This window comes from Apteryx mantelli, chromosome Z, assembly GCF_036417845.1.
Source record: "Apteryx mantelli isolate bAptMan1 chromosome Z, bAptMan1.hap1, whole genome shotgun sequence".
Lineage (NCBI taxonomy): Eukaryota > Metazoa > Chordata > Aves > Apterygiformes > Apterygidae > Apteryx > Apteryx mantelli.
In genome coordinates, this window is record NC_090020.1 from 79,654,976 (window position 1) to 79,678,969 (window position 23,994).

General features: G+C 46.8%; 2 pseudogenes; both read right to left on the reverse strand.

Moving 5' to 3' along the window:
- Positions 1-7,419: 7,419 nt before the first annotated feature.
- LOC136995437 (ankyrin repeat domain-containing protein 20B-like) lies at positions 7,420-10,253 on the reverse strand (annotated as a pseudogene).
- A 2,377-nt stretch (positions 10,254-12,630) lies between these two features.
- Positions 12,631-15,464, reverse strand: LOC136995438 (ankyrin repeat domain-containing protein 20B-like; annotated as a pseudogene).
- Positions 15,465-23,994: the final 8,530 nt, after the last annotated feature.

Below are 23,994 nucleotides of genomic sequence, written 5' to 3' on the forward strand. Positions count from 1 at the left end.
TATCACACCAAGAAGTGGTCTCTCAGGAAAAGTCATGGTGCAATTGCTGGAAGCAACACACTGCCTGTCTTGTGGATAAATTGGGAAGTTTGGGTACTGGAAATGAAAAAGAACATTTAAACAGAAAACTCTGAGAAATAATGGATTGCCTAGGAAAGACATATATATCAAGATATCATGGTAAGGTCTCTCTTTAACAAAAGGAAAAAAAGGCTTGTAGATATGTCGAAACAATTTATAAAATTAGAGAGCATCTATTTTTTCATAATCTTAAACTATAATACTCTAAAATGGCTCAATCAGATCCATCTGAACACATCCATGGAAACTTTTTGCTTTTCTATTACTATTGCTTTTATGACGTAACTTTCCGAGACTTAAGCTGATGACTTAGCTTTGCACCATTAACGTCCTATAATGTCAGCTTTCAGATATATAGTGTGGTAGTAGTCATCAAACTAAAAGCGTATCTACTAAGGTAGTTATGTAAACTTGTTCTAACATCAGTGCAGAAAAATAGGTACTTCTAGTGTCCAATTAATTCACCATAATGTAGACCTTTAATATGGCCAGTTTTTCTCCGTATAATATGAAAGAATCCTAAAATGATTATTAACTTCATAGATAGCTGAAGTTAGGTAAGACAAATCTCATTCAGATAGCCTAGGACTCATATACATCAGCCTTTGAACAATCAAACCAACTTGAGTCTAATCTCTGGAGAATTTACAATAAGTATGTGGTCAGATTGCTAAACCATAATATCTTTATGTCTTGCATGGGAAAGCCTGAATAAGTTTCGACTGTCCCCCTGGAAGTGTGCTCCAATTCACAGCCAAGTTGAAAGAAACATTTCCACTTTAATGAAAGGCGAGTTAGATATCCAGTGTATTGCAAACGAAAATGCCTGAATTCTAGGTCTGATCTTTTTGGCTTGGTTCTATGCCCATTTTAAGGGCTATGGATCACTACGTTCTCCACTATTAGCTAAGTGAGCTCAAACAAATGGAGGACAGGGAATTTTCTGCATGGAGATCATAACTCATTTGAGGACAAAAGAGTTAGGAGAAGAAACTATGCATGCCTAATGCTGATGGAGGGTGTCTCCTGCTGACAGCGTGTTACAGCCATGGGTTCTGCCAGTGCCGTTTCATGATGATGTGTTTGAGACCTACAGGCAACCGGTGCCAGATCCTGTCGTGAAGATTTGTTATAAGCATTGACTTGCTGCAAATAAGTGACTAGAGAAACTGTCAGTCACATTCTAGTATGTGGAGGCAAGTTTATCTTCCATATCTATCTTGCAGCTGTCTACAAATTCATGCCCATTTTCATGTTCCTGGAATCTTTTCAGTCCATAGGAAATGAACTGTAAAGAACTGATGATGCTTCCTACATCAAGGGACATTTGGTGGAATTCTGGGCACTCCAAAACTCAATCCACACTGTTTTTTTGGCTTTAAAGACAAGGCAAATTAGTTAGAGCTTACATGCCCTACAGCATTGCTTCAGCAGCAGTTTTCATTTATGCACTAAGTTGTAGTATCTCATCTGATATACAAATCTTTGTGGATTTTAGACAAAGGGTAGTAGATCTGACAGCGGCTTACTGCAGGCAGTTCAGGATATTACATACTGACTAAGCTGAAATTTTCCACTGAGGTGAGGTTCATTGTCAAATAATAGTCAGTGGGACCAGGTACTTATCTGTTATAAACTGGTCTTGTTCTGATGAGTTTTGGAGAAAGGCTGATTTACACCTGCTGGGATTTAACCCAGACTTTTTACTATCTGCAAAGGAAAGGAGAGGGGCAAAGGAAAGGAGAGGAACTGGCAAAGGGAAATTACTTCAGAATGTCAAAATCACCCACACAGCAGACATAGGCATGCTGTAAATTTAAATGGCAAAGTCATCCCTTTTTTCATTGACTTGATCAATTCCATTGTATTACAGATTCCCTAGGAAACATCAGCATTTCCACAAATTTATTTTAAGCTTCTTTTATAATAGAGCATGCTGTTTGGCACATAGATTTAGAGAATAAATAAGAAAAAAAATCTGAAATCGTAAATGAAGTAAGGGTGGTGGAGCAGTGAGGGAGAGGAGGGAAGCACATTTATGACAAATTTTTTGCTGCGAACACTTAGATTTAGAAGAAAGGAAATGGCAGCACTCTCTTTAATTTGAAGAAAAAGTGAGATCGTTTGATGAGTACAGCCTAATCCTCAGCGAATGTTCATCAACTTCATAAAACCTAGTTCCAAAGCTTCATGGCCATCCTTCAAGTAGCAATGCTTTCAGTAAGTTTCCACTGAGGATATTACTCTGGTGCTGCTGAGAGTGCCTTAGAGTTTGCTACAAAACTGCAATGCATCAGTGCACACCTTCAAATGAACCCTGAGTGGCAGAAGGGGAAGCTTAAAGTTGGAAGCTATTTTGTTACTTAAGGACAAATTTGACCCAGATTGCCCCTTGGAAGCCAGTGAGAGATAGGCACACTGAAGAACCCAGTTCTTCCTTTTTAACAGGAATGAACAAATCATTTCAAGCAATTAATATATTTGAGAAAAGTAATTACCTTTTTTCCTGCAGACGAGTGAAAAAGAATGCTCTATTGTTATCCAAAACTGAAAGAAAAAGTTATAACTTCTTACTACTTTGGACATTAAGATGGGTTTTATCAGCAAGATTTTCGTGAAGTCACTTGAGCTGTGTTGTGTATCAGCTAAGGATTTATCTTCTCCAGGCATAGACCTGATATATTGCTACAATCAAGTTTTCCTGAGATGCATGTAATAATTGGGATGGGCTAGTTAATTCCCATGACATTGCTTTTCATTCCTGACTGGTTTGGGGTATCAGCATTTCTTGCCTTAAACTCAGTGAATATTCAACAGGAAATCAGATTCTTACAGATTGCCTCTACATCTGAGGACTAAAAAGGTCACTGGACTGATTTAAAGTTCTATCTCTACAGTTTTCTTTCTCATGCAATACTCATCACTATCTGAGTCAAATGATGATTCGTACCTCATTATCCTCTATTCATGTATTTTGTGGTTATTAGATTCACTGCTAGTATTATTACTATTATAATTTCATTAACACCACTACTGTAGCATTAAGGGGCTATGGCTAGGTGCTGCCCAAAATCCAAATAAATTTTTGTCCCAGTTATTCATAGCCTTCATATGCAAGACAGAAAAAAAACCCTCAAAAAACAACAACAACAAAAACCCCCAACCAAACCACTATTTATGCTATTAAGCGACTCACCCAAATTCAAAGGGGATATCCGGGGAGGAGGTGGAAGCTTTATCCAGATCAGAAGCTAGTTTCAATTCTTTTCCTGAAACACAAAAGCAGAAGCGGAGTCCTGGCCTTATTAAGGTTATTGGCTGCTTAGCCACTGGGTTTTATGTGGTTAGGATTCAAAGCCACCTTTTCTTTCCAGACCTTTTTTTACACTGTACAACTATTCTTTAGTTAATCCATCAGAGCTGTTTGGTGCAGATTCAGACTCCGCACGTGAAGATCAAAAAGATGTCTGTGTGGTACTGAGTAAATTCAATGTGTTGCTTCTATGAACTACAAAGTCCAGGCTTCCCTTCTACAACAGTTAACTTTGAAAGGGCCAGAAGGTATGTTTTCATAACGTAGCTTTCTTCAATTAAAACAGCAAAGGGAAACATATTGGAAAAAAGAAAAAAAGACTCATCTCTAGCTGCCAGGTTGGAGTCAACTCAAAACCTTCAAACCAGCTGTACTGATACAGCTACAGAGAGAAAGAGAGCTTTCCAGGCTGGGATCTCTCGAGGGACCTGGAGGTGATGCAGTCTTTCTCTTTTCTGTGTCTCTATTTTTTTATTTGCCCTACAGTCTCACAAAGTGGGAACACATGAAGTTAAAAGGAATAAGCTTGTCTAACATCTAATAAGAGAAGAATCTGTCACTGCCGGTGAGGTGAATGGGAATACAAAAGCTGTAGGCATGTATATTCCTTCAGCAGCAAAAGCACAACAAGGCAAAAGGTTAGCCTAAGATCTGCTCTCGGTTGCTTTGGAAGCTCTGTTTAATTGTTAGTCACGATGCACTGTGGGCAGAACAATTAGTTGTATCTATATTAGATCTAAGATGTAATTATTTGTTACATTAATCATGACTAGAGTGAGAATTTAATTAGTCACGAACATTACGTGATTTTTTTCTTTCTTTTTTTGGAAGAGGGCGAAAATGCCCACTTCTCTGCTGTTCACTACATGTTATTAACGTTGAATTCTGGATGTCTGTGAGCCAGCACCATGCCCAGGATCTTTCCACAAGAAAAGCTGGAAAGGATTTCTACTCCAGTAGCAGAGCCTCGTGCTGACTTACATTCATGAAGCTGTATATCAGAACCGGGACTGAACCGTGTGGGCGCGAAGGGTGGGGGAATGAATCGCAGGATGGCTGCAACCGTGTCACATTGCTTAGAGGCCACTAAACGGCGTTGAAGGGGGCAAGGTGCCTCCCTCAACCACACTTACTCCCCTCCCAGTAAATCAGTGCCCAAACAGAACAATTTATGCTCCTCATTGCTGCCAGTGTGGGACAGGCAGATGGCAATTTGTTCCCATTTCCCTGTACTAGGCACATTTATCACAGGGTGCTACCGCTGCGAGACCTTCCCCAGTGCTCGTGCTCCCCTGTTGCCATGCATGGCACTATCTTGGCTCCCTCGCTCCTTTAGCTAGCTGCCAATGCAGGGGGAAGTAATGAGCGCTGGGGAACCAGCTGGGGCTGCTGCCTTGCTCACCGGAGCAAGGAGAAAGTCAGGACTGAGCTCTGGTTTCTTGAGCCACGGTTTGATCCCTGCTCTTGCTGTCACAGCTATCATAGTGCCTAGAGGCCTAATTGTCCACCTGCACTTCGTGATGGGAGGTGCCCTACAAGCACAAAGGCAAATTGTCATCACCCATGTCCCAAAGAGCTAAGGATAATGTAAATTATCCCTCCATCCAGGTAGGGAGGAGGGAGTGTAAGAAAAGAGGATGCTAGTGTCTCCTGAAAGGCAATAATTGCACTAATGTCCCTGCCTCCTGAACACTACTGGGGGTTTTGTAGGCATAGCGGCTGAGGAGAGAACTGACGAAGCTTTGTAAAAAGGACAAGAAGGTGTATTTTCAGATGCTTACAGGGAGTTGCTTCCCTAGTGCGAGGGACAGTGCGGGAGAAAGTGTGAAGGAGCTATTTTGAAATGGTTACAGGAGAGGGGAAAACAAGGCTGGGATCATGTACGGGTTGAAGGAGGAGTGATTTTGACAGCAAAGGAGAGATGACAGATAGTTTCTCTTTCTAAGGCCGCTTGTGTGACTTGTCCTGTAGTTCGCACACATGCATCTGCATGCTCATGTCTGTGCTGTACATGTGCATCCCTGCACCAATATCAATAGGGCTTTGAGCTGCTGTCTGAGTCAGATTCCTCTTTGCAGGAACGGGACCGATATTACAAAACCCATTGATTTTGATCCACAGAAATATTTCCACCACAGGGGTTGAGACTATTTGTGTGAGTAAGTGCTCTCTCTGACATGACAGAGTTTGCCTGAAGCTGCAGGATAATTTTCAGACATCTGCTCCCTGCAGAAGGGGTTTCTTCTCCCACAGACCACAGATTTCAGCATTTGGGAGCTCCTTCATTATGCTTTCCAAGGTGAGTTCATGTATCGTAGTCTGGGCAGTAATTTGCCAGACAGTGTCGGATGGTAATCCAAAAAAAAAAAAAAATCATGTAATAGCTAATTCTTCTTTATGTCCCTAAGGTTTCTTCCTTTCTTTCTGTTGCTAATTAGGAGTGCAAATAAAAGCTGGTACAACTCTACACCTAAAGTTTTAGGCATTTAAACATGTCTCGTTACTGAGCTGCTCCTATGACCTATCGTCACTCTGTCTAACACTGACCAAATCTCTCAAACTAAAAATAACTTTAGCAGTCTATCTCCATTTTATTTTCCAGCCTAGACTGTAAGAAGAATGGGTATGACTAGTTCACAGTTATTTGGTTATTATTCTTATTTATATTTGGATAGCTGGAATACTACTGAAGGAAAGCTAAATTATCACAGTGAGACTTACTCTTGGATGTAACTTTCTAGGTGTTAAGAGCAAAGCAATACACAGGAACTTCCTGTGTTTCAGTTTGTGCCCGCTGCCTCGCGTCCTGTCGCTGGGCACCACTGAAAAGAGTCGGGCCCCATCCTCTCAACACCCTCCCTTCAGATACTTGTACACATTGATAAGATCCCCCCTCAGGCTTCCCTTCTCCAGGCTGAACAGGCTCAGCTCTCTCAGCCTTTCCTCATATGAGAGATCCTCCAGTCCCTTCATCATCTTTGTGGCCCTTCACTGGACTCACTCCAGTAGCTTCACATCTCTCTTGTACTGGGGAGCCCAGAACTGGACATGGTACTCCAGGTGTGGCCTCACCAGGGCTGAGCAGAGGGGAAGGATCACCTCCCTCGACCTGCTGGCAACACTCTTCCTGATGCACCCCAGGATACCATTGGCCTTCTTGGCCACAAGGGCACATTGCTGGCTCGTGGTCAACTTGTGGTTCACCAAGACTCCCAGGCCCTTCTCTGCAAGGCTGCTTTCCAGCAGGTCGGCCCCCAGCCTGTACTCTCTAGGTGCAGGACTCTGCACTTCCCTTTACTGAACTTCAGGAGGTTCCCCTCTGCCCATCTCTGCAGCCTTTCCAGGTCCCTTTCAATGGCAGCACAGCCCTCAGGTGTATCAGCCACTCCTCCCAGTTTGGTATCATCAGCAAACTTGCTGACGTGCACTCTGCCCCTTCATCCAAGGACTAAATTTTGAACTAAATTTTTAAATGAAAAAAAAAACCAAACGCCCAGAATATTTTCAGTTAAATACAGCATATGATTATCTCTACACCACTGTTGTACTCCTACGACAATGGTGGCAATGGCTGCTTTTCCTCACTGCCTGGTAATGCAAGTCCCTCAGTTATTAGGTAGAAGGCACATTTTTTTTTAGTCTTCATTCATCTCAGTATAACCACTCTTAGCTTTCTGGAACGGAGACTTCTTCTGTTCTAGCATCTTCTGATCAGTAACAACTTTTATAGACACAAAATGACAAATACAGCTCTTCCATAATGGTGCGTAACTCCCCAAGATAAGTCAAGCTGCTTGTGTTACTGATGCAGAGGTCCCACAGTACTGCCCTTCACCAGGGTTACAGTTGCCACAGCATCGGCCACTAGCAGTCACAAAGACCTTGGCTATTCTGTTGCAGCAGCTTCAGATCACTCTTTCTAGTGATAAGGATTTCTCGCATCTGCACTGTGGGATGGGAAACCATTGGCAAACTATGCAAACAAAATAATTTCGCACAGACACTCCCTAGTCCTTTTATTCAAATCAAATCATAACATTTTTGGTCAGAACACTGTGGTACTCTTGTATTGCCCTAGCAACTGGGTCCTGGTCTACGTTTTCTGAAGATCCTTCAGGACATGCCCAGGGAGAAGCTCCAACAGATCCAATTCTCAGTTCAGCAGCGACTTGCTCAAGCTCTTCAGCGATATTTTTGACCACTCCCACCACACCTCAGTCATATGAGCTTCCAGTCTGTCTCTCACGGAGGAAGCATTGCCCACTGGGTTTGTCACCAGACAGTGGCTTCTGCAGCGCTCACGAAGGTGTGCGGCACTGGCTTCCACAAGTCCCTCATTCGCTCTGGCTCACTGCATCTGTTTTCTGCGAGTCACTTCCAATTCTAAATCTCTAATTCTCTGCCGCAGTCGTTTTGCCAAGGAAGCTTGAGCAGCGGCTCTTATTTGTTCTCTTCTGTTGTGGGTGGCTGCCTGTGTCTGCACAAGTAGATTGACTTCCTGTAGCTTCTGCTGTAGCTTTTGTCCAGCCCTTTGTTCACTCTCCCTTTTATACTGTTCTCTCTGGCTGTGATCCCTCATCTTGGCATTTACCTGACATCTGAGGAAACCCATCTCTTCTTTCAGCAGCCTCTTTCTCTTCCGCAGCTTTTCCAAGCTCCCATGCATCAAAGTCAAGTCTTCTTGCAAACTTTTATTTGTTCTTTCTAGCTGCCTTGCGTTTCTCCGCTCTGCCTCCAGCCAGCGGGAAAGTTCACGGACCTCTGCTCTTAACGTGCCAACCTCACTGCCCATTCCAGAACATGCATCCTCCATTTCGTCCTGGAAATTCAACTGGGATTCACTCTCTTGCCTCTCGTACATCCTCAGTTTCTTCATAGCTTCTTCCAGAAGCCTCTGGGACCTGTTGCGTTCTTCCTGCAGTTGAATGTTTCTTACCATTTCTTGCTCCAGACGGGCTTCTGTTGGTCGTGTCCATTCTGCCATTGTCTTCAACGGCTTTCCTTTGCTCCTACACTGCTGATTTTGGTCTTCCTCTGAAGGCACGTGTTTTGTCGGTAAGCCAGTGATCAAGTCCTCCAGGCAAATATGAACTGAGGCAGAGGCTTGCAGGTCTTTCTGAAGAACTTGGGTTCCAACTGTCTGTTGTTGAGCTGTGCCTTCCAGTCTGGCATTTTCAAGTTCAAGTCGTCGCACTCGTTCTTCCAGTTGTTTTAGATTAACGGTTCTGAAAGAGGCTTCCAGAAGGTCTTGTAGTTTCTGGGAAGATGCTACTGTTTCCCTTTGCTTATTTTCCAGGGCTGCCTTCAACTCCTGAACACAATGCTCAGCTTGTATACGCTGTTCTTCCGACTCCTGCAACTTGGCTTTAACCCTGTCCAGTTCCTCTTGTAACCGCAATTTGTCTTCTTTCAGTTCACTGCAGTAAAGCTTTGTGACTTCAAGTGAACCTTCTAGAATCAACTGCTTTTCAAGAGCATTAGCAGCCTCCTCCTGCAGCTGTCCAACCACAGCCTGTCCGCCATACTGAAAATCTGTTTGTGTTGTGGCAGCCTTGTGTCCTTCAAGCTTTTCTCTCTCGTCTGCAGACTCCTGAAGTTTCGCTGCTGCCTCTGGACTCGGGCATGCGGGCAAGGAATGCAGGCTCTGGGAATCCCATGGATCTTCCTCCCGGTCCACTGCTGCTGCCTCTGGACTCGGGCATGCGGGCAAGGAATGCAGGCTCTGGGAATCCCATGGATCTTCCTCCCGGTCCACTGCTGCTGCCAATGTAACATCTCTCATGCCTGCAAGGTCTTCTGCAGTATGCGGGACTTGAGGACCATCCATAACCTCCTCTCCCTCCCTTTCAGGTGATTCTTCCTTGGCAGCTAAACTGAGCTTTTCTTTCTCAGAAGCAGGACAGCTCTCATCGCTCTGCTCTTCCTCGCACATTCCTACAAAGCCTTCCTGAGAGAAGCCATCTCTCACTTCTCTGTCCAGAGCAGGTGCATCCAACGCAAAGCCAGCAGGTCTTGCCCCAGGAGGAGTGCTAAGCGCTGGCACACCTTTTGCACAGCCTGCAGAAGCTTCTCCTGCTTTTTCCCCATCTGTGTAGTCTGCCAGTTGTTCACTAACCTGATCACGTCCAAACTTTCTAGCGTAGTCTTCAGCTGTCCATTCAAAAATGTCTTTCTGGGAAACATCAGCCCCATATCGAAGGAGGACTTCTACTACGCTCATGTCCCCAGCAGATGCAGCAAGCATAAGAGGGGTCCTTTCAGCTGGATCTCGAGCATGCACATCAGCTCCCTTTTGAAGCAGGAACTCCACCATTTCTTTGTGATGCTCAGTTACAGCAAGAGAAAGGGGAGTATGTCCCATCTTATTCTGTGCCTCGATATGGGCGTTGTGCTCAAGTAACTGCCCTGCTAGAGAGATGTTAGGAGCTCTGGCAGCCAGGTGAAGGGCAGTGTTGCCGTTACCGTCTGCAAGACTATGGTCAGCACCATGTGCTAGCAGAATGGCGACACACTCCTCTTGCTGGCACTGCACTGCCTTCATCAGCGGCGATCTCTTGAAACTGTCGCAAGCATTTAGCTTGCATTTGTTCTCGACTAAATACTTGACAACCTCCGAATGCCCGTTAGCACAAGCAAGATGCAGAGGTGTCCGCTTCTCCTTGTCCTGCCTGTTGATGCCGAGTCTCAGCAGCCATCGCCGCCGTTGCACCTGGGCCAGGTCGCCGCTGGTGGCCGCACGGTGCAGTCTGCCCAGGTCCTTCTCCCGGATCTCGTAGGCTGCAGCGACGCAGGGCAGGGAAGCGCCGCTGTGCGGCGGCTGCCCCTGCCCCTTGCAGAAGAGCCCGAAGAACCTCTTCATGCTGCTGCGGCGACGAGGATGCGGCAACGCCTCGCGGCAGCGCTGGCAAGAGGGGCCGCACAGAGCCGGGCCCCGCGGACGGGGGAAAGGAGCAGAGCCCCAACCGGTGGCCGCGGCCCGGGACAGCTGCTGCGGGGCTGAGCCCCAGCGGGCTGCGGGCGCGGGGGTCGCGGGCTCGGAGCCCCCAGGCCGAGGGCGAGCGCGCACCGACGCTCCCAGCAAGGGACGCGCTGTCACTCGCGCAGCGGCGGCGCCAGCACTGAGGGAAACCGCCTCCAGGGGGCGCTGCGCAACGGCCGCGGCGCGCGCGCGGGGACGTCACAAGGCAGCAAGGGGAGGCGGCGGGGCGCTGCGGCGCGGAGGCCGGGCGCGGCCGCGCAGTGCCGCGAGGGCGGCTCGGGGGGAGGGTGGCGCGGGCCGAGCCGGGCCGGGGCGGCCGCTGGGCGCCGGGAGGGGAGGGGAGGGGAGGGGAGGGGAGGGTCGGCGCTGCCTCCTCCTTCAGGGCGCCGGGCGGCCCCTGCCTGGCCCAGGGCTGCGGCAGGCGCCGCATCCCCACGGCTGCCCTCGCCTCCCCGCCTGCGACGGTGCCTCATCCCTCAAGCTCTCCCCACTCCGCCCTTTAGATATCCCACATTTATGTACTTACAGCAATGCAGGACTGAGTTAAGTGTCAGGATACAACACTAACGTCAGGCATCTCTAGAATACTGGTGGTCTTTCCTGAGGAGCTTCTGGCGTGTTGTGACTGAAACTCCCTCAGATGCCCAACCCAGTAACTCATTCTCAACACCAAGCAGAAATTGCCACAGAGCTACTCTAGGTAAAACCTAGGGTCAGAAAGTCACCAAGTTTTCTGAGATATTAAAAGATAAATCTCTGGAACTGTGTTCTTCTAACAGATTCTGGCTCACAGGCTTTATTTATTTTTGAAATCGTAGAACCACAGAATGATTGAGGTTGGAAGAGACCTCTGGAGGTCATCTAGTCCAACTGCCCTGCTCAAGCAGGGCCACCTACAACAGGCCGCCCAGGACCCTGTCCAGGCATCTTTTGAGACTCCACCACCTCTCTGGGCAACCTGTTCCAGTGCTCTGTCACCCTCACAGTGAAGAAGTTTTTCCATATGCTCAGATGGAACCTCCTGTGTTTCAGTTTGTGCCCACTGCCTCTTGCCTTGTCACTGGACACTACTGAAAAAAGTCTGGCCCCATCCTCTTCACACCCTCCCTTCAGATACTTATACACATTGATAAGATCCCCATCAGCCTTCTCAGGCCCAGCTCTCTCAGCCTTTCCTCATAAGAGAGATGTTCCAGTCCCCTAATCATCTTTGTAGCCTTATGCTGGACTCGCTCCAGTAGTGCTGCATCCTTCTTGTACTGGGGAGCCCAGAACTGGACATGGTACTCCAGGTGTGGCCTCACCAGGGCTGAGCAGAGGGGAAGGATCACCTCCCTCGACCTGCTGGCAACACTCTTCCTGATGCACCCCAGGATACCATTGGCCTTCTTGGCCACAAGGGCACATTGCTGGCTCGTGGTCAACTTGTGGTTCACCAAGACTCCCAGGCCCTTCTCTGCAAGGCTGCTTTCCAGCAGGTCGGCCCCCAGCCTGTACTCTCTAGGTGCAGGACTCTGCACTTCCCTTTACTGAACTTCAGGAGGTTCCCCTCTGCCCATCTCTGCAGCCTTTCCAGGTCCCTTTCAATGGCAGCACAGCCCTCAGGTGTATCAGCCACTCCTCCCAGTTTGGTATCATCAGCAAACTTGCTGACGTGCACTCTGCCCCTTCATCCAAGGACTAAATTTTGAACTAAATTTTTAAATGAAAAAAAAAACCAAACGCCCAGAATATTTTCAGTTAAATACAGCATATGATTATCTCTACACCACTGTTGTACTCCTACGACAATGGTGGCAATGGCTGCTTTTCCTCACTGCCTGGTAATGCAAGTCCCTCAGTTATTAGGTAGAAGGCACATTTTTTTTTAGTCTTCATTCATCTCAGTATAACCACTCTTAGCTTTCTGGAACGGAGACTTCTTCTGTTCTAGCATCTTCTGATCAGTAACAACTTTTATAGACACAAAATGACAAATACAGCTCTTCCATAATGGTGCGTAACTCCCCAAGATAAGTCAAGCTGCTTGTGTTACTGATGCAGAGGTCCCACAGTACTGCCCTTCACCAGGGTTACAGTTGCCACAGCATCGGCCACTAGCAGTCACAAAGACCTTGGCTATTCTGTTGCAGCAGCTTCAGATCACTCTTTCTAGTGATAAGGATTTCTCGCATCTGCACTGTGGGATGGGAAACCATTGGCAAACTATGCAAACAAAATAATTTCGCACAGACACTCCCTAGTCCTTTTATTCAAATCAAATCATAACATTTTTGGTCAGAACACTGTGGTACTCTTGTATTGCCCTAGCAACTGGGTCCTGGTCTACGTTTTCTGAAGATCCTTCAGGACATGCCCAGGGAGAAGCTCCAACAGATCCAATTCTCAGTTCAGCAGCGACTTGCTCAAGCTCTTCAGCGATATTTTTGACCACTCCCACCACACCTCAGTCATATGAGCTTCCAGTCTGTCTCTCACGGAGGAAGCATTGCCCACTGGGTTTGTCACCAGACAGTGGCTTCTGCAGCGCTCACGAAGGTGTGCGGCACTGGCTTCCACAAGTCCCTCATTCGCTCTGGCTCACTGCATCTGTTTTCTGCGAGTCACTTCCAATTCTAAATCTCTAATTCTCTGCCGCAGTCGTTTTGCCAAGGAAGCTTGAGCAGCGGCTCTTATTTGTTCTCTTCTGTTGTGGGTGGCTGCCTGTGTCTGCACAAGTAGATTGACTTCCTGTAGCTTCTGCTGTAGCTTTTGTCCAGCCCTTTGTTCACTCTCCCTTTTATACTGTTCTCTCTGGCTGTGATCCCTCATCTTGGCATTTACCTGACATCTGAGGAAACCCATCTCTTCTTTCAGCAGCCTCTTTCTCTTCCGCAGCTTTTCCAAGCTCCCATGCATCAAAGTCAAGTCTTCTTGCAAACTTTTATTTGTTCTTTCTAGCTGCCTTGCGTTTCTCCGCTCTGCCTCCAGCCAGCGGGAAAGTTCACGGACCTCTGCTCTTAACGTGCCAACCTCACTGCCCATTCCAGAACATGCATCCTCCATTTCGTCCTGGAAATTCAACTGGGATTCACTCTCTTGCCTCTCGTACATCCTCAGTTTCTTCATAGCTTCTTCCAGAAGCCTCTGGGACCTGTTGCGTTCTTCCTGCAGTTGAATGTTTCTTACCATTTCTTGCTCCAGACGGGCTTCTGTTGGTCGCGTCCATTCTGCCATTGTCTTCAACGGCTTTCCTTTGCTCCTACACTGCTGATTTTGGTCTTCCTCTGAAGGCACGTGTTTTGTCGGTAAGCCAGTGATCAAGTCCTCCAGGCGAATATGAACTGAGGCAGAGGCTTGCAGGTCTTTCTGCAGAACTTGGGTTCCAACTGTCTGTTGTTGAGCTGTGCCTTCCAGTCTGGCATTTTCAAGTTCAAGTCGTCGCACTCGTTCTTCCAGTTGTTTTAGATTAACGGTTCTGAAAGAGGCTTCCAGAAGGTCTTGTAGTTTCTGGGAAGATGCTACTGTTTCCCTTTGCTTATTTTCCAGGGCTGCCTTCAACTCCTGAACACAATGCTCAGCTTGTATACGCTGTTCTTCCGACTCCTGCAACTTGGCTTTAACCCTGTCCAGTTCCTCTTGTAACCGCAATTTGTCTTCTTTCAGTTCACTGCAGTAAAGCTTTGTGACTTCAAGTGAACCTTCTAGAATCAACTGCTTTTCAAGAGCATTAGCAGCCTCCTCCTGCAGCTGTCCAACCACAGCCTGTCCGCCATACTGAAAATCTGTTTGTGTTGTGGCAGCCTTGTGTCCTTCAAGCTTTTCTCTCTCGTCTGCAGACTCCTGAAGTTTCGCTGCTGCCTCTGGACTCGGGCATGCGGGCAAGGAATGCAGGCTCTGGGAATCCCATGGATCTTCCTCCCGGTCCACTGCTGCTGCCTCTGGACTCGGGCATGCGGGCAAGGAATGCAGGCTCTGGGAATCCCATGGATCTTCCTCCCGGTCCACTGCTGCTGCCAATGTAACATCTCTCATGCCTGCAAGGTCTTCTGCAGTATGCGGGACTTGAGGACCATCCATAACCTCCTCTCCCTCCCTTTCAGGTGATTCTTCCTTGGCAGCTAAACTGAGCTTTTCTTTCTCAGAAGCAGGACAGCTCTCATCGCTCTGCTCTTCCTCGCACATTCCTACAAAGCCTTCCTGAGAGAAGCCATCTCTCACTTCTCTGTCCAGAGCAGGTGCATCCAACGCAAAGCCAGCAGGTCTTGCCCCAGGAGGAGTGCTAAGCGCTGGCACACCTTTTGCACAGCCTGCAGAAGCTTCTCCTGCTTTTTCCCCATCTGTGTAGTCTGCCAGTTGTTCACTAACCTGATCACGTCCAAACTTTCTAGCGTAGTCTTCAGCTGTCCATTCAAAAATGTCTTTCTGGGAAACATCAGCCCCATATCGAAGGAGGACTTCTACTACGCTCATGTCCCCAGCAGATGCAGCAAGCATAAGAGGGGTCCTTTCAGCTGGATCTCGAGCATGCACATCAGCTCCCTTTTGAAGCAGGAACTCCACCATTTCTTTGTGATGCTCAGTTACAGCAAGAGAAAGGGGAGTATGTCCCATCTTATTCTGTGCCTCGATATGGGCGTTGTGCTCAAGTAACTGCCCTGCTAGAGAGATGTTAGGAGCTCTGGCAGCCAGGTGAAGGGCAGTGTTGCCGTCAGCGTCTGCAAGACTATGGTCAGCACCATGTGCTAGCAGAATGGCGACACACTCCTCTTGCTGGCACTGCACTGCCTTCATCAGCGGCGATCTCTTGAAACTGTCGCAAGCATTTAGCTTGCATTTGTTCTCGACTAAATACTTGACAACCTCCGAATGCCCGTTAGCACAAGCAAGATGCAGAGGTGTCCGCTTCTCCTTGTCCTGCCTGTTGATGCCGAGTCTCAGCAGCCATCGCCGCCGTTGCACCTGGGCCAGGTCGCCGCCGGTGGCCGCACGGTGCAGTCTGCCCAGGTCCTTCTCCCGGATCTCGTAGGCTGCAGCGACGCAGGGCAGGGAAGCGCCGCTGTGCGGCGGCTGCCCCTGCCCCTTGCAGAAGAGCCCGAAGAACCTCCTCATGCTGCTGCGGCGACGAGGACGCGGCAACGCCTCGCGGCAGCGCTGGCAGGAGGGGCCGCACAGAGCCGGGCCCCGCGGACGGGGGAAAGGAGCAGAGCCCCAACCGGTGGCCGCGGCCCGGGACAGCTGCTGCGGGGCTGAGCCCCGGCGGGCTGCGGGCGCGGGGGTCGCGGGCTCGGAGCCCCCAGGCCGAGGGCGAGCGCGCACCGATGCTCCCAGCAAGGGACGCGCTGCCACTCGCGCAGCGGCGGCGCCAGCACTGAGGGAAACCGCCTCCAGGGGGCGCTGCGCAACGGCCGCGGCGCGCGCGCGGGGACGTCACAAGGCAGCAAGGGGAGGCGGCGGGGCGCTGCGGCGCGGAGGCCGGGCGCGGCCGCGCAGTGCCGCGAGGGCGGCTCGGGGGGAGGGTGGCGCGGGCCGAGCCGGGCCGGGGCGGCCGCCGGGCGCCGGGAGGGGAGGGGAGGGGAGGGGGGGGTCGGCGCTGCCTCCTCCTTCAGGGCGCCGGGCGGCCCCTGCCTGGCCCAGGGCTGCGGCAGGCGCCTCATCCCCACGGCTGCCCTCGCCTCCCCGCCTGCGACGGTGCCTCATCCCTCAAGCTCTCCCCACTCCGCCCTTTAGATATCCCACATTTATGTACTTACAGCAATGCAGGACTGAGTTAAGTGTCAGGATACAACACTAACGTCAGGCATCTCTAGAATACTGGTGGTCTTTCCTGAGGAGCTTCTGGCGTGTTGTGACTGAAACTCCCTCAGATGCCCAACCCAGTAACTCATTCTCAACACCAAGCAGAAATTGCCACAGAGCTACTCTAGGTAAAACCTAGGGTCAGAAAGTCACCAAGTTTTCTGAGATATTAAAAGATAAATCTCTGGAACTGTGTTCTTCTAACAGATTCTGGCTCACAGGCTTTATTTATTTTTGAAATCGTAGAACCACAGAATGATTGAGGTTGGAAGAGACCTCTGGAGGTCATCTAGTCCAACTGCCCTGCTCAAGCAGGGCCACCTACAACAGGCCGCCCAGGACCCTGTCCAGGCATCTTTTGAGACTCCACCACCTCTCTGGGCAACCTGTTCCAGTGCTCTGTCACCCTCACAGTGAAGAAGTTTTTCCATATGCTCAGATGGAACCTCCTGTAACCTCTTAGTAGCCCTTCACTGGACTCGCTCCAGTAGTGCTGCATCCCTCTTATACTGGGGAGGCCAGAACTGGACACAGTGCTCCAGATGTGGAGTCTTGGTGAACCACAAGTTGACCACGAGCCAGCAATGTGCCCCTGTGGCCAAGAAGGCCAATGGTATCCTGGGGTGCATCAGGAAGAGTGTTGCCAGCAGGTCGAGGGAGGTGATCCTTCCCCTCTGCTCAGCCCTGGTGAGGCCACACCTGGAGTACCATGTCCAGTTCTGGGCTCCCCGGTACAAGAGAGATGTGAAGCTACTGGAGTGAGTCCAGCGAAGGGCCACAAAGATGATGAAGGGACTGGAGGATCTCTCATATGAGGAAAGGCTGAGAGAGCTGAGCCTGTTCAGCCTGGAGAAGGGAAGCCTGAGGGGGGATCTTATCAATGTGTATAAATATCTGGAGGGAGGGTGTCAAGAGGATGGGGCCAGACTCTTTTCAGTGGTGCCCAGCGACAGGACGTGAGGTAGCGGGCACAAACTGAAACACAGACAATTCCATCTGAACATGAGGAAAATCTTCTTCACTGTGAGGGTGACAGAGCACTGGAACAGGTTGCCCAGAGAGGTTGTGGAGTCTCCTTCTCTGGAGATATTCAAAACCTGCCTGGATGCGATCCTGTGCAACGTGCTCTAGGTGACCCTGCTTGAGCAGGGGGGTTGGACTAGATGATCTCCAGAGGTCCCTTCCAACCTCAACCATTCTGTGATTCTGTGACTCTGTGATGTATTCTTCTCCTACGTTTCAACAGGTGCTACGCTTAATGCAATTCAATTTCCCTAAAATTCTGTAGTTGCAATTCCACAAGCGGGACTGGGGATTCTTCTCCTTTCGGTCTTGCTAGTATTTTAATGTACATTTATTGCACCTTTGCCCTTTAAACTGTCATGTTTATATTATATCTCTTTATTTATAGTAGATTGCAGGCATATGTCCCTGAGTGCAATTTTATTTGGTTGCATTTAGGATATTTTTGAAATATGTCCGATATTAAGGATAACATTATTGCTGTTTTAGACACTACAATGAAATCATCATACAATTGCTCAGTAAGCAACCTCTAAAAAAAAAAGTTCCTCTCTTTGGAGCTAGTTTTCCAAGAACAATCTTCATGAAAATGATTCCTAATTTAAAGGAAACTAAGGTATTGCTCACCTCACTGACAGGGCAAGTGGCTCTTTTTGGCCAAATCATAGAAATGAGCTTCCCTAAGTACATTGCACCTTTAAAAGCTGACATTATTGCAGAAAAGCATATACAGCACCTTGTCAGCATGGAATAACTGGGCTCGGCCAAGTTGTCATTTCTGACAGGTTGGTGTAATGAGCAAGAGAGTGCTGAGATGGTCAAATTTTTTTTTTTTGGTTGGATTTTTTTTTACCTGAATCAGCAGGGTAGAGCTGTTTGGGGTGATAAGACCATATATATGTGTCTCATTATAAGTTCTACACCATCAAATTGTTGTCGCCCATGCTATCACACTTAGCCACATTTATGTCTGAGATTCTTTTCATGCAATTTCTTTACATTCCTAACTCAGGAGAAGCAAAGAATCTGATTTTCTGAAACATCAGACTTTAACTAGCAGACCTGTCCATGCGTGCTAAGCATACATGCACTTTCAAAACCGCTAACAGTGAGAAGTGCTAACTGCACCAGGATTTTTGTTTAGCAATCGCACTTTCTCAAAAGTTTTTAAACCATCTTTACATTGAAAAGCCTGGAAAAGATGAAAAGGAGTCATAAAAGGCAAAAAGATGGTACCAGAAAATGTGAAAAGAAGGGAAGACATTTTTTATTACTGTTGTAATAATTATGATTGTTTTGTTCAAATCCTCTAAGGAAAGCAGTAAAACATACTGGATAAGGAAGATGCTCAGGAAAACTTGAAATTTCTTTCAACACTGGCCTGCCTGTATTTTTTTGTATATGATCCCTCACTGCTCTGTGCTTTAGTTCCCCACCATGTCAAGTAAGAATAGTGCTTCCAGCCTCCTTTGTAAAGCATTTCAAGACACACAAATGAGAAGCACTTTATAAGAACTAGGGATTAGTAAAAGCACAACAATAAAAAAAGATGAAAGGGATCAGAGGTTAAAATTTAAAACACTAATAATAATCACACTGGCACAGAATTAAGATCAACAAAAATAAATCCTTTTGAGCTCCAGCTTAAATAGCTGGGGATGGGGGGAAGGGACAAGAACAGAGAAATAAAACCTTCTTATTGTCAGTTGTCAACATCATCAGTACAAAACCACACATACACACGTTGTGATGCCATTTGAATTATGTAAGAAAATTTGAAATAGAGCAGGAAATAGAAGCTATTCATGCGCAGAGAAAGATCAGATAAGTAAATTAAACTATATGTTGAATTCTGCTGTAAGCAGATATCCCTTAAGGCTACAGAAATAATGATTTGATTATCAAAGCTGTAGAATGTGTGGCTCATCTCCTTTTGTGTTACAAGGAGCCTTTCCATTAAATTTGTTGTTAAGCAAAATGTCTACAGGAGACTCATTTTGGATACTGATTATGCACCTCTTAGGAGAGCGGGACTCATTGCCTCCCTTCTGCATGCTGGAGTCACATTCCAGCAAGGAGCCGCAAGGTCAAGTCATCAACCCCATGTCTTCGATATACCTGGAATGAGCAAATTCTGCCAGCATATTCAATAAAGCAATTACAATAGCATTAATGCAAATGGCCAGTGCATTAGGAGCAGTGTAGAGGTAGAAGATGAAAGCATTTTAGCATATTCTCCCCCAAATTTGAAAAGTTGCTTTATTTCACATGGCTTCATAGTAATGAAGGGCAGTCAATCAGGCAACCCATGCCAGAGGATTGTATGAGTGACATGGAAGGAAGAGATCTCTACTCAAGGTTATCTTGATTGCTTTGTCTCAGCACTTGAAGGGGGTCTCAGTCCTTTTCCAGGGCACTAGATCGCTAGTGGTGAGGTGCTTAACATCTCTATCCTGGTGTGCAGTGGTTAAGTGGGAACAAGAAGCTGCTTTCCTCTTCTGTCCTGATGAAGAGGCCGCCCCCTGATGAGAGAACAATAATCCTCATTTTTATCTGGGTCTTGCAGAAGGTATGGAGTGTGCATGACAATATCATATCATCTGCTGGCTGGGTGCACTGCAGGGAATACAGCACATCTGCCTAAGGACTGTTGCTCTTTAGAAACATCTGGGAAGCTGCTGTACATAAGCCACCCTCTTTGATAGTGAAATGAAGTCTGCTCGGTACGAAGCACAGTTGACATGTAGAGAGGAAAAAAGTGTGAGGAATACACACATGACCAGTCAGATGCCTCATGCCGCGGCATGGTGTGTGTTACAGTGAGATCTGGGCATATGTTACTACTGCTGTCAGCAATGTGGGTTGACTTGGGATGTATGCTGGTAAAGTAATCATGATGGGAGCCTTGCAGGACAGTTAGGTAGGCTGCTGAGATGGAACATCCTGCCTTCTGTATTTTGAGCCCTCATTTCCTTTCTTCGGCCTGTTCTCCTCCCCATCTTTTCCAGTTAGAGATGGTGAAGTAAATCAAAATTCAATCATTTCCTTCTTTGGAACTTAAAAATGATATAATGTTTTATTAGTTGTCCACATTAACATTTTAAATCAAAATCCCGTGTATTTCGTGTTACAACTCTGATATATCTTCACTTTCCCAGTAAAGAACGTTTGAAACAGGAAAACCTCATTCATTCAGCAGCAAACAAGGAACAACTGTTTAAAATGACTAAGCATATCTTCTCAAGTGCGTTAGACTGGAGGAAGCAAATGGTGATAGGTTTGTGGTGACTTGGCAGGACCTGCAGAGACTGCAAAGCATCCCACAGTTGTACTAGCAGGATTTGAAAATGACAAGATTCATGCTACACTAAATTCAAAAGTAGCTCAGCTTGAAGTCTGATTAATTTCTGGAAGGAATGAACTCCAGAGAGAAAGATAACTTGGGTGTCCTATATATCTTTCTTTACAGGTTCCTGGAAGAGGAAGGAAGTTGGCAGGGTAGGCCATATGGCCAGAGTTCCACTGGTGCTCTGCCAGAAACTGGACAAATTCGATCATAAATCTGATAAATAAGTTTCTAGTCCCATTACAGATGTTGGCTCAAATACTGCTGTCAGTCCCATCCACTGACTTCATGGGGTTTCATTGGCATTTGTGGAATTTAACGGGCAGAAAGCAGATCAAAACTAGTTTCCTAACCTATATCTTTTCCTTTCTTCTTCTCTTTATTTTCTCCCTTCTATTATCTCTTCATTCCATCTCAACTGATTCCGTTAAAAAGTCACACCATTAATTTAGACCATAAAAACCATAGAAATGATATTCCAAGAAATGCTCAAAAAAACCCAGGTGATTTGATCTGACACAGATTAGAGGAGGGAAAACATCACATGGGAAGTAAAGAATCACATAGTATGATGCTCTGCAACTTAAGAAAGTGCCAGGCTGCCTCGTCTCCACAGCTAGGTTGCGGTTACAGCAGGACGGAAGTAAGGTTAACCAGCAGTTTGCTTCTTATAACTTATTCCCCGCCATGGGACTATGTGGCTAAGTGTCTGTCACTAAGTCCCTTTCACTCCACACTCTGTCCCACCTACTGCTCGCATGAAAAGAGGACTAACAAGTACCAATGTGAAGTGAAGTGGTAGCAGAGTGGTTCCTCTTTCGACTCTCACTTCTCTAGATAGCTGAGTTCACAACTTACCCTAAAGTGATTAGAGACATAAAAATCCCCCATCCCTCCCTCTCTCAACTCAGTGCATTATTGCAATTGCTAATTTAAGCGGGACATGAGGTGAGTTCTTTCAAAGAGTGAACCTGACCCTTCACCTCTCCAGCACTACCCGTGGCTGTTGCAAAGCAATTGTGCCCGTCAATGGAGAACAGAGAGCAGTAAAAGTAATGAGAAAGGTAATAAGAGTTAAAACAAAGGTAGATGGACCTCAAACGAAAACAGGAAGATTTAGGATACCTGGAGAAAGACAAGTCAGCATTATATGGAGACGAATTAATACTTTGGGATTAAACTGTGTGTGAAGGGTAGGGGCATAGTGCACTAAAAATAGGAACAGGGTAATTTAGAAGCTAATCAAGCTCTGTCACAGACAAAATTAATAAGTAAAAAAAGTTTTAACAAGACATTAGCCATCCGAAGAACCTAGAAGGCCTGTGGAGGAGGATATTGTATCAGAAGGTGTTATTAACACTGCTATTATTAGATTGGGTATGATTAACAAGGCTTGGTCAGAAAGAAGCAAGGTGAGGTTTAGAAGTGCGGTGGTGGATCACCCAGAATGTCATTACAGAGGTGAAAATTGTACAAAGGAGCAGGAAATAGAGGAAATAGTTTCAGGAAATGATAGACGGATAGACAGTGAAGTGTTCTGAACTCCTTTATGTGGCCTAAAGATACACTGAAAGAAACCAAACTGCTGACATGATTATTTTATTTTCTGTCCTTTTTTTTATTGACATGAGACAGCAGTCAACATTTGCAAAGATGTGACTTCATAGGCAGGGAACCTTCACAGAGCCATTATAGGTTTCCATGATTGCATCTGTTTTTTCTCTTGCAACAACTTGCAATTAGGAACTCATAAGAACTGAGAGCAAGATTTTTGGCTGGTGTAAACTACTGATACTCCACTGAAATAGGTGGAAGCAAACTGTTTTTCACCATTCAGAATCAGTCCTGCTGATTCAACATTCCTTTTGAAAGGAAAGTATAGTAAAACTTATGAATGATTTTTATAAAAGTCTGACAAATTTATGAAGGATTGGTCCGGTTGCAATCAGGTGAGGAAGTAATTTGCTGAATGTCAAAAGAGACGTGGGACTGTTTGGGAAAGGATGGGAGGCTACAGGCCTTGCTTCAAAAGTATCTATTACTGAATACTCCCAGAGGCAGGATCCTGGCCTAGATAGACACTTCTCAGATTCTTTTGTTCTAATTAGAATTAAAAAGACATTTGCTTGTAAATGCACTTGGGGGCAGGATTTTTATTTTTGGATCCGTTGGTTTTGCTTATGTTTTGGCCTACGAGCTTTTTGGATCAGAAACTACCTTTTTCTGAGTTCTCCTTGCTGTTGTATCTGAGCAGCATATATGCACATAATCATCTATTCCAAATGACCCCTTCTTTTCATCTGGATCCCTCTCTGATACTGCTTCTGCTTGCCATCAGTCTGATCCTTAAAAAGCAAAAGCACACTAAGGCAGTAGATGGTTCTTGCTGTACTTTGGTAAGGCACAACAGAGCCCTAGCTAATTAACAGCATCTGGACTCCACTTAATCCAGATTATTATTATTATTATTAAAGAACTGCATTTCACCTGAAAGAGAGGTGATATTTCAACACTTCTGGCACTGTCACGTTTCATTTACACCCCTTCAGACAGATTCTTTAGTCTGTGGTGCCAATCAGGAGTGATTTCCCTGAACTAAGCGCACTTACATGGGGGCAAACCTGGCTGTGAGCTCAGAATTTGTTTGCCTGCTCCCCTTAGGTTTTAACCAAGCACTAATCACCAGGGCATCTAGTCACCATTACTCCTGCGGAGACAATTTGACAGGTGACACTGTGACAGTAACGTGGCTGCTGACCGCCAGCAAAGGCTCTGGCTCCGGAGCAGCACAACCGCTGCAATGCTCAGCAGAACACCTCTTCCCTGCCTGCGGGTGCTCGCGGCATTTCAGCTGAATAAACGCATCCCCCTCTCCCCGCAAATCGCATTATGCTCTCTGTTTTCTGAGGGAAAGCGGTAGTGAACCTGTAGAGCCCTGAAACACATAATATGCATGGCTGCTGTTTTACAGTTGTAACATCTTGTATGCACGGAAACGTGCAGCTGTTTACACTTGTAGCTCTGTCAAGTAAACAAGTGGTGATTCCTTATGATAAAGGGGAAATTGGCACAGGGCTGCTATTCACTCACCTACAGACTGGCAACTCCTGGTGGTGGAAATCATTCTTTAGGCACCAAATTGGCTTAACTCACACTGTAAAACCGGCTTCTCCGAGGCAGATTGAAGACCAGAGGAAATATATTGGCTGTGTCTCTGCCTCTCCGAAAAGGCAGCCACAGAGCATCTGATGGGTTGTACCTCCCGTTGCAGCCACCCACCTAACTGCCTTACAAAGGGCCTCTCTGGTGGCCGTGCCAGGGCATGCTGGCACGTGAATCCGCACTGGGCATTTGCAGGTGAGTGGTCCTCCATGAGCTGTAGGGCTTGTTACCTAAACGAACTGGGAGTCTGCACTGGAGAGAGGCTTTGAGATAACGCTGCCTCTGAGGTAGCGCCTAAAGTAGGCTAAAGTA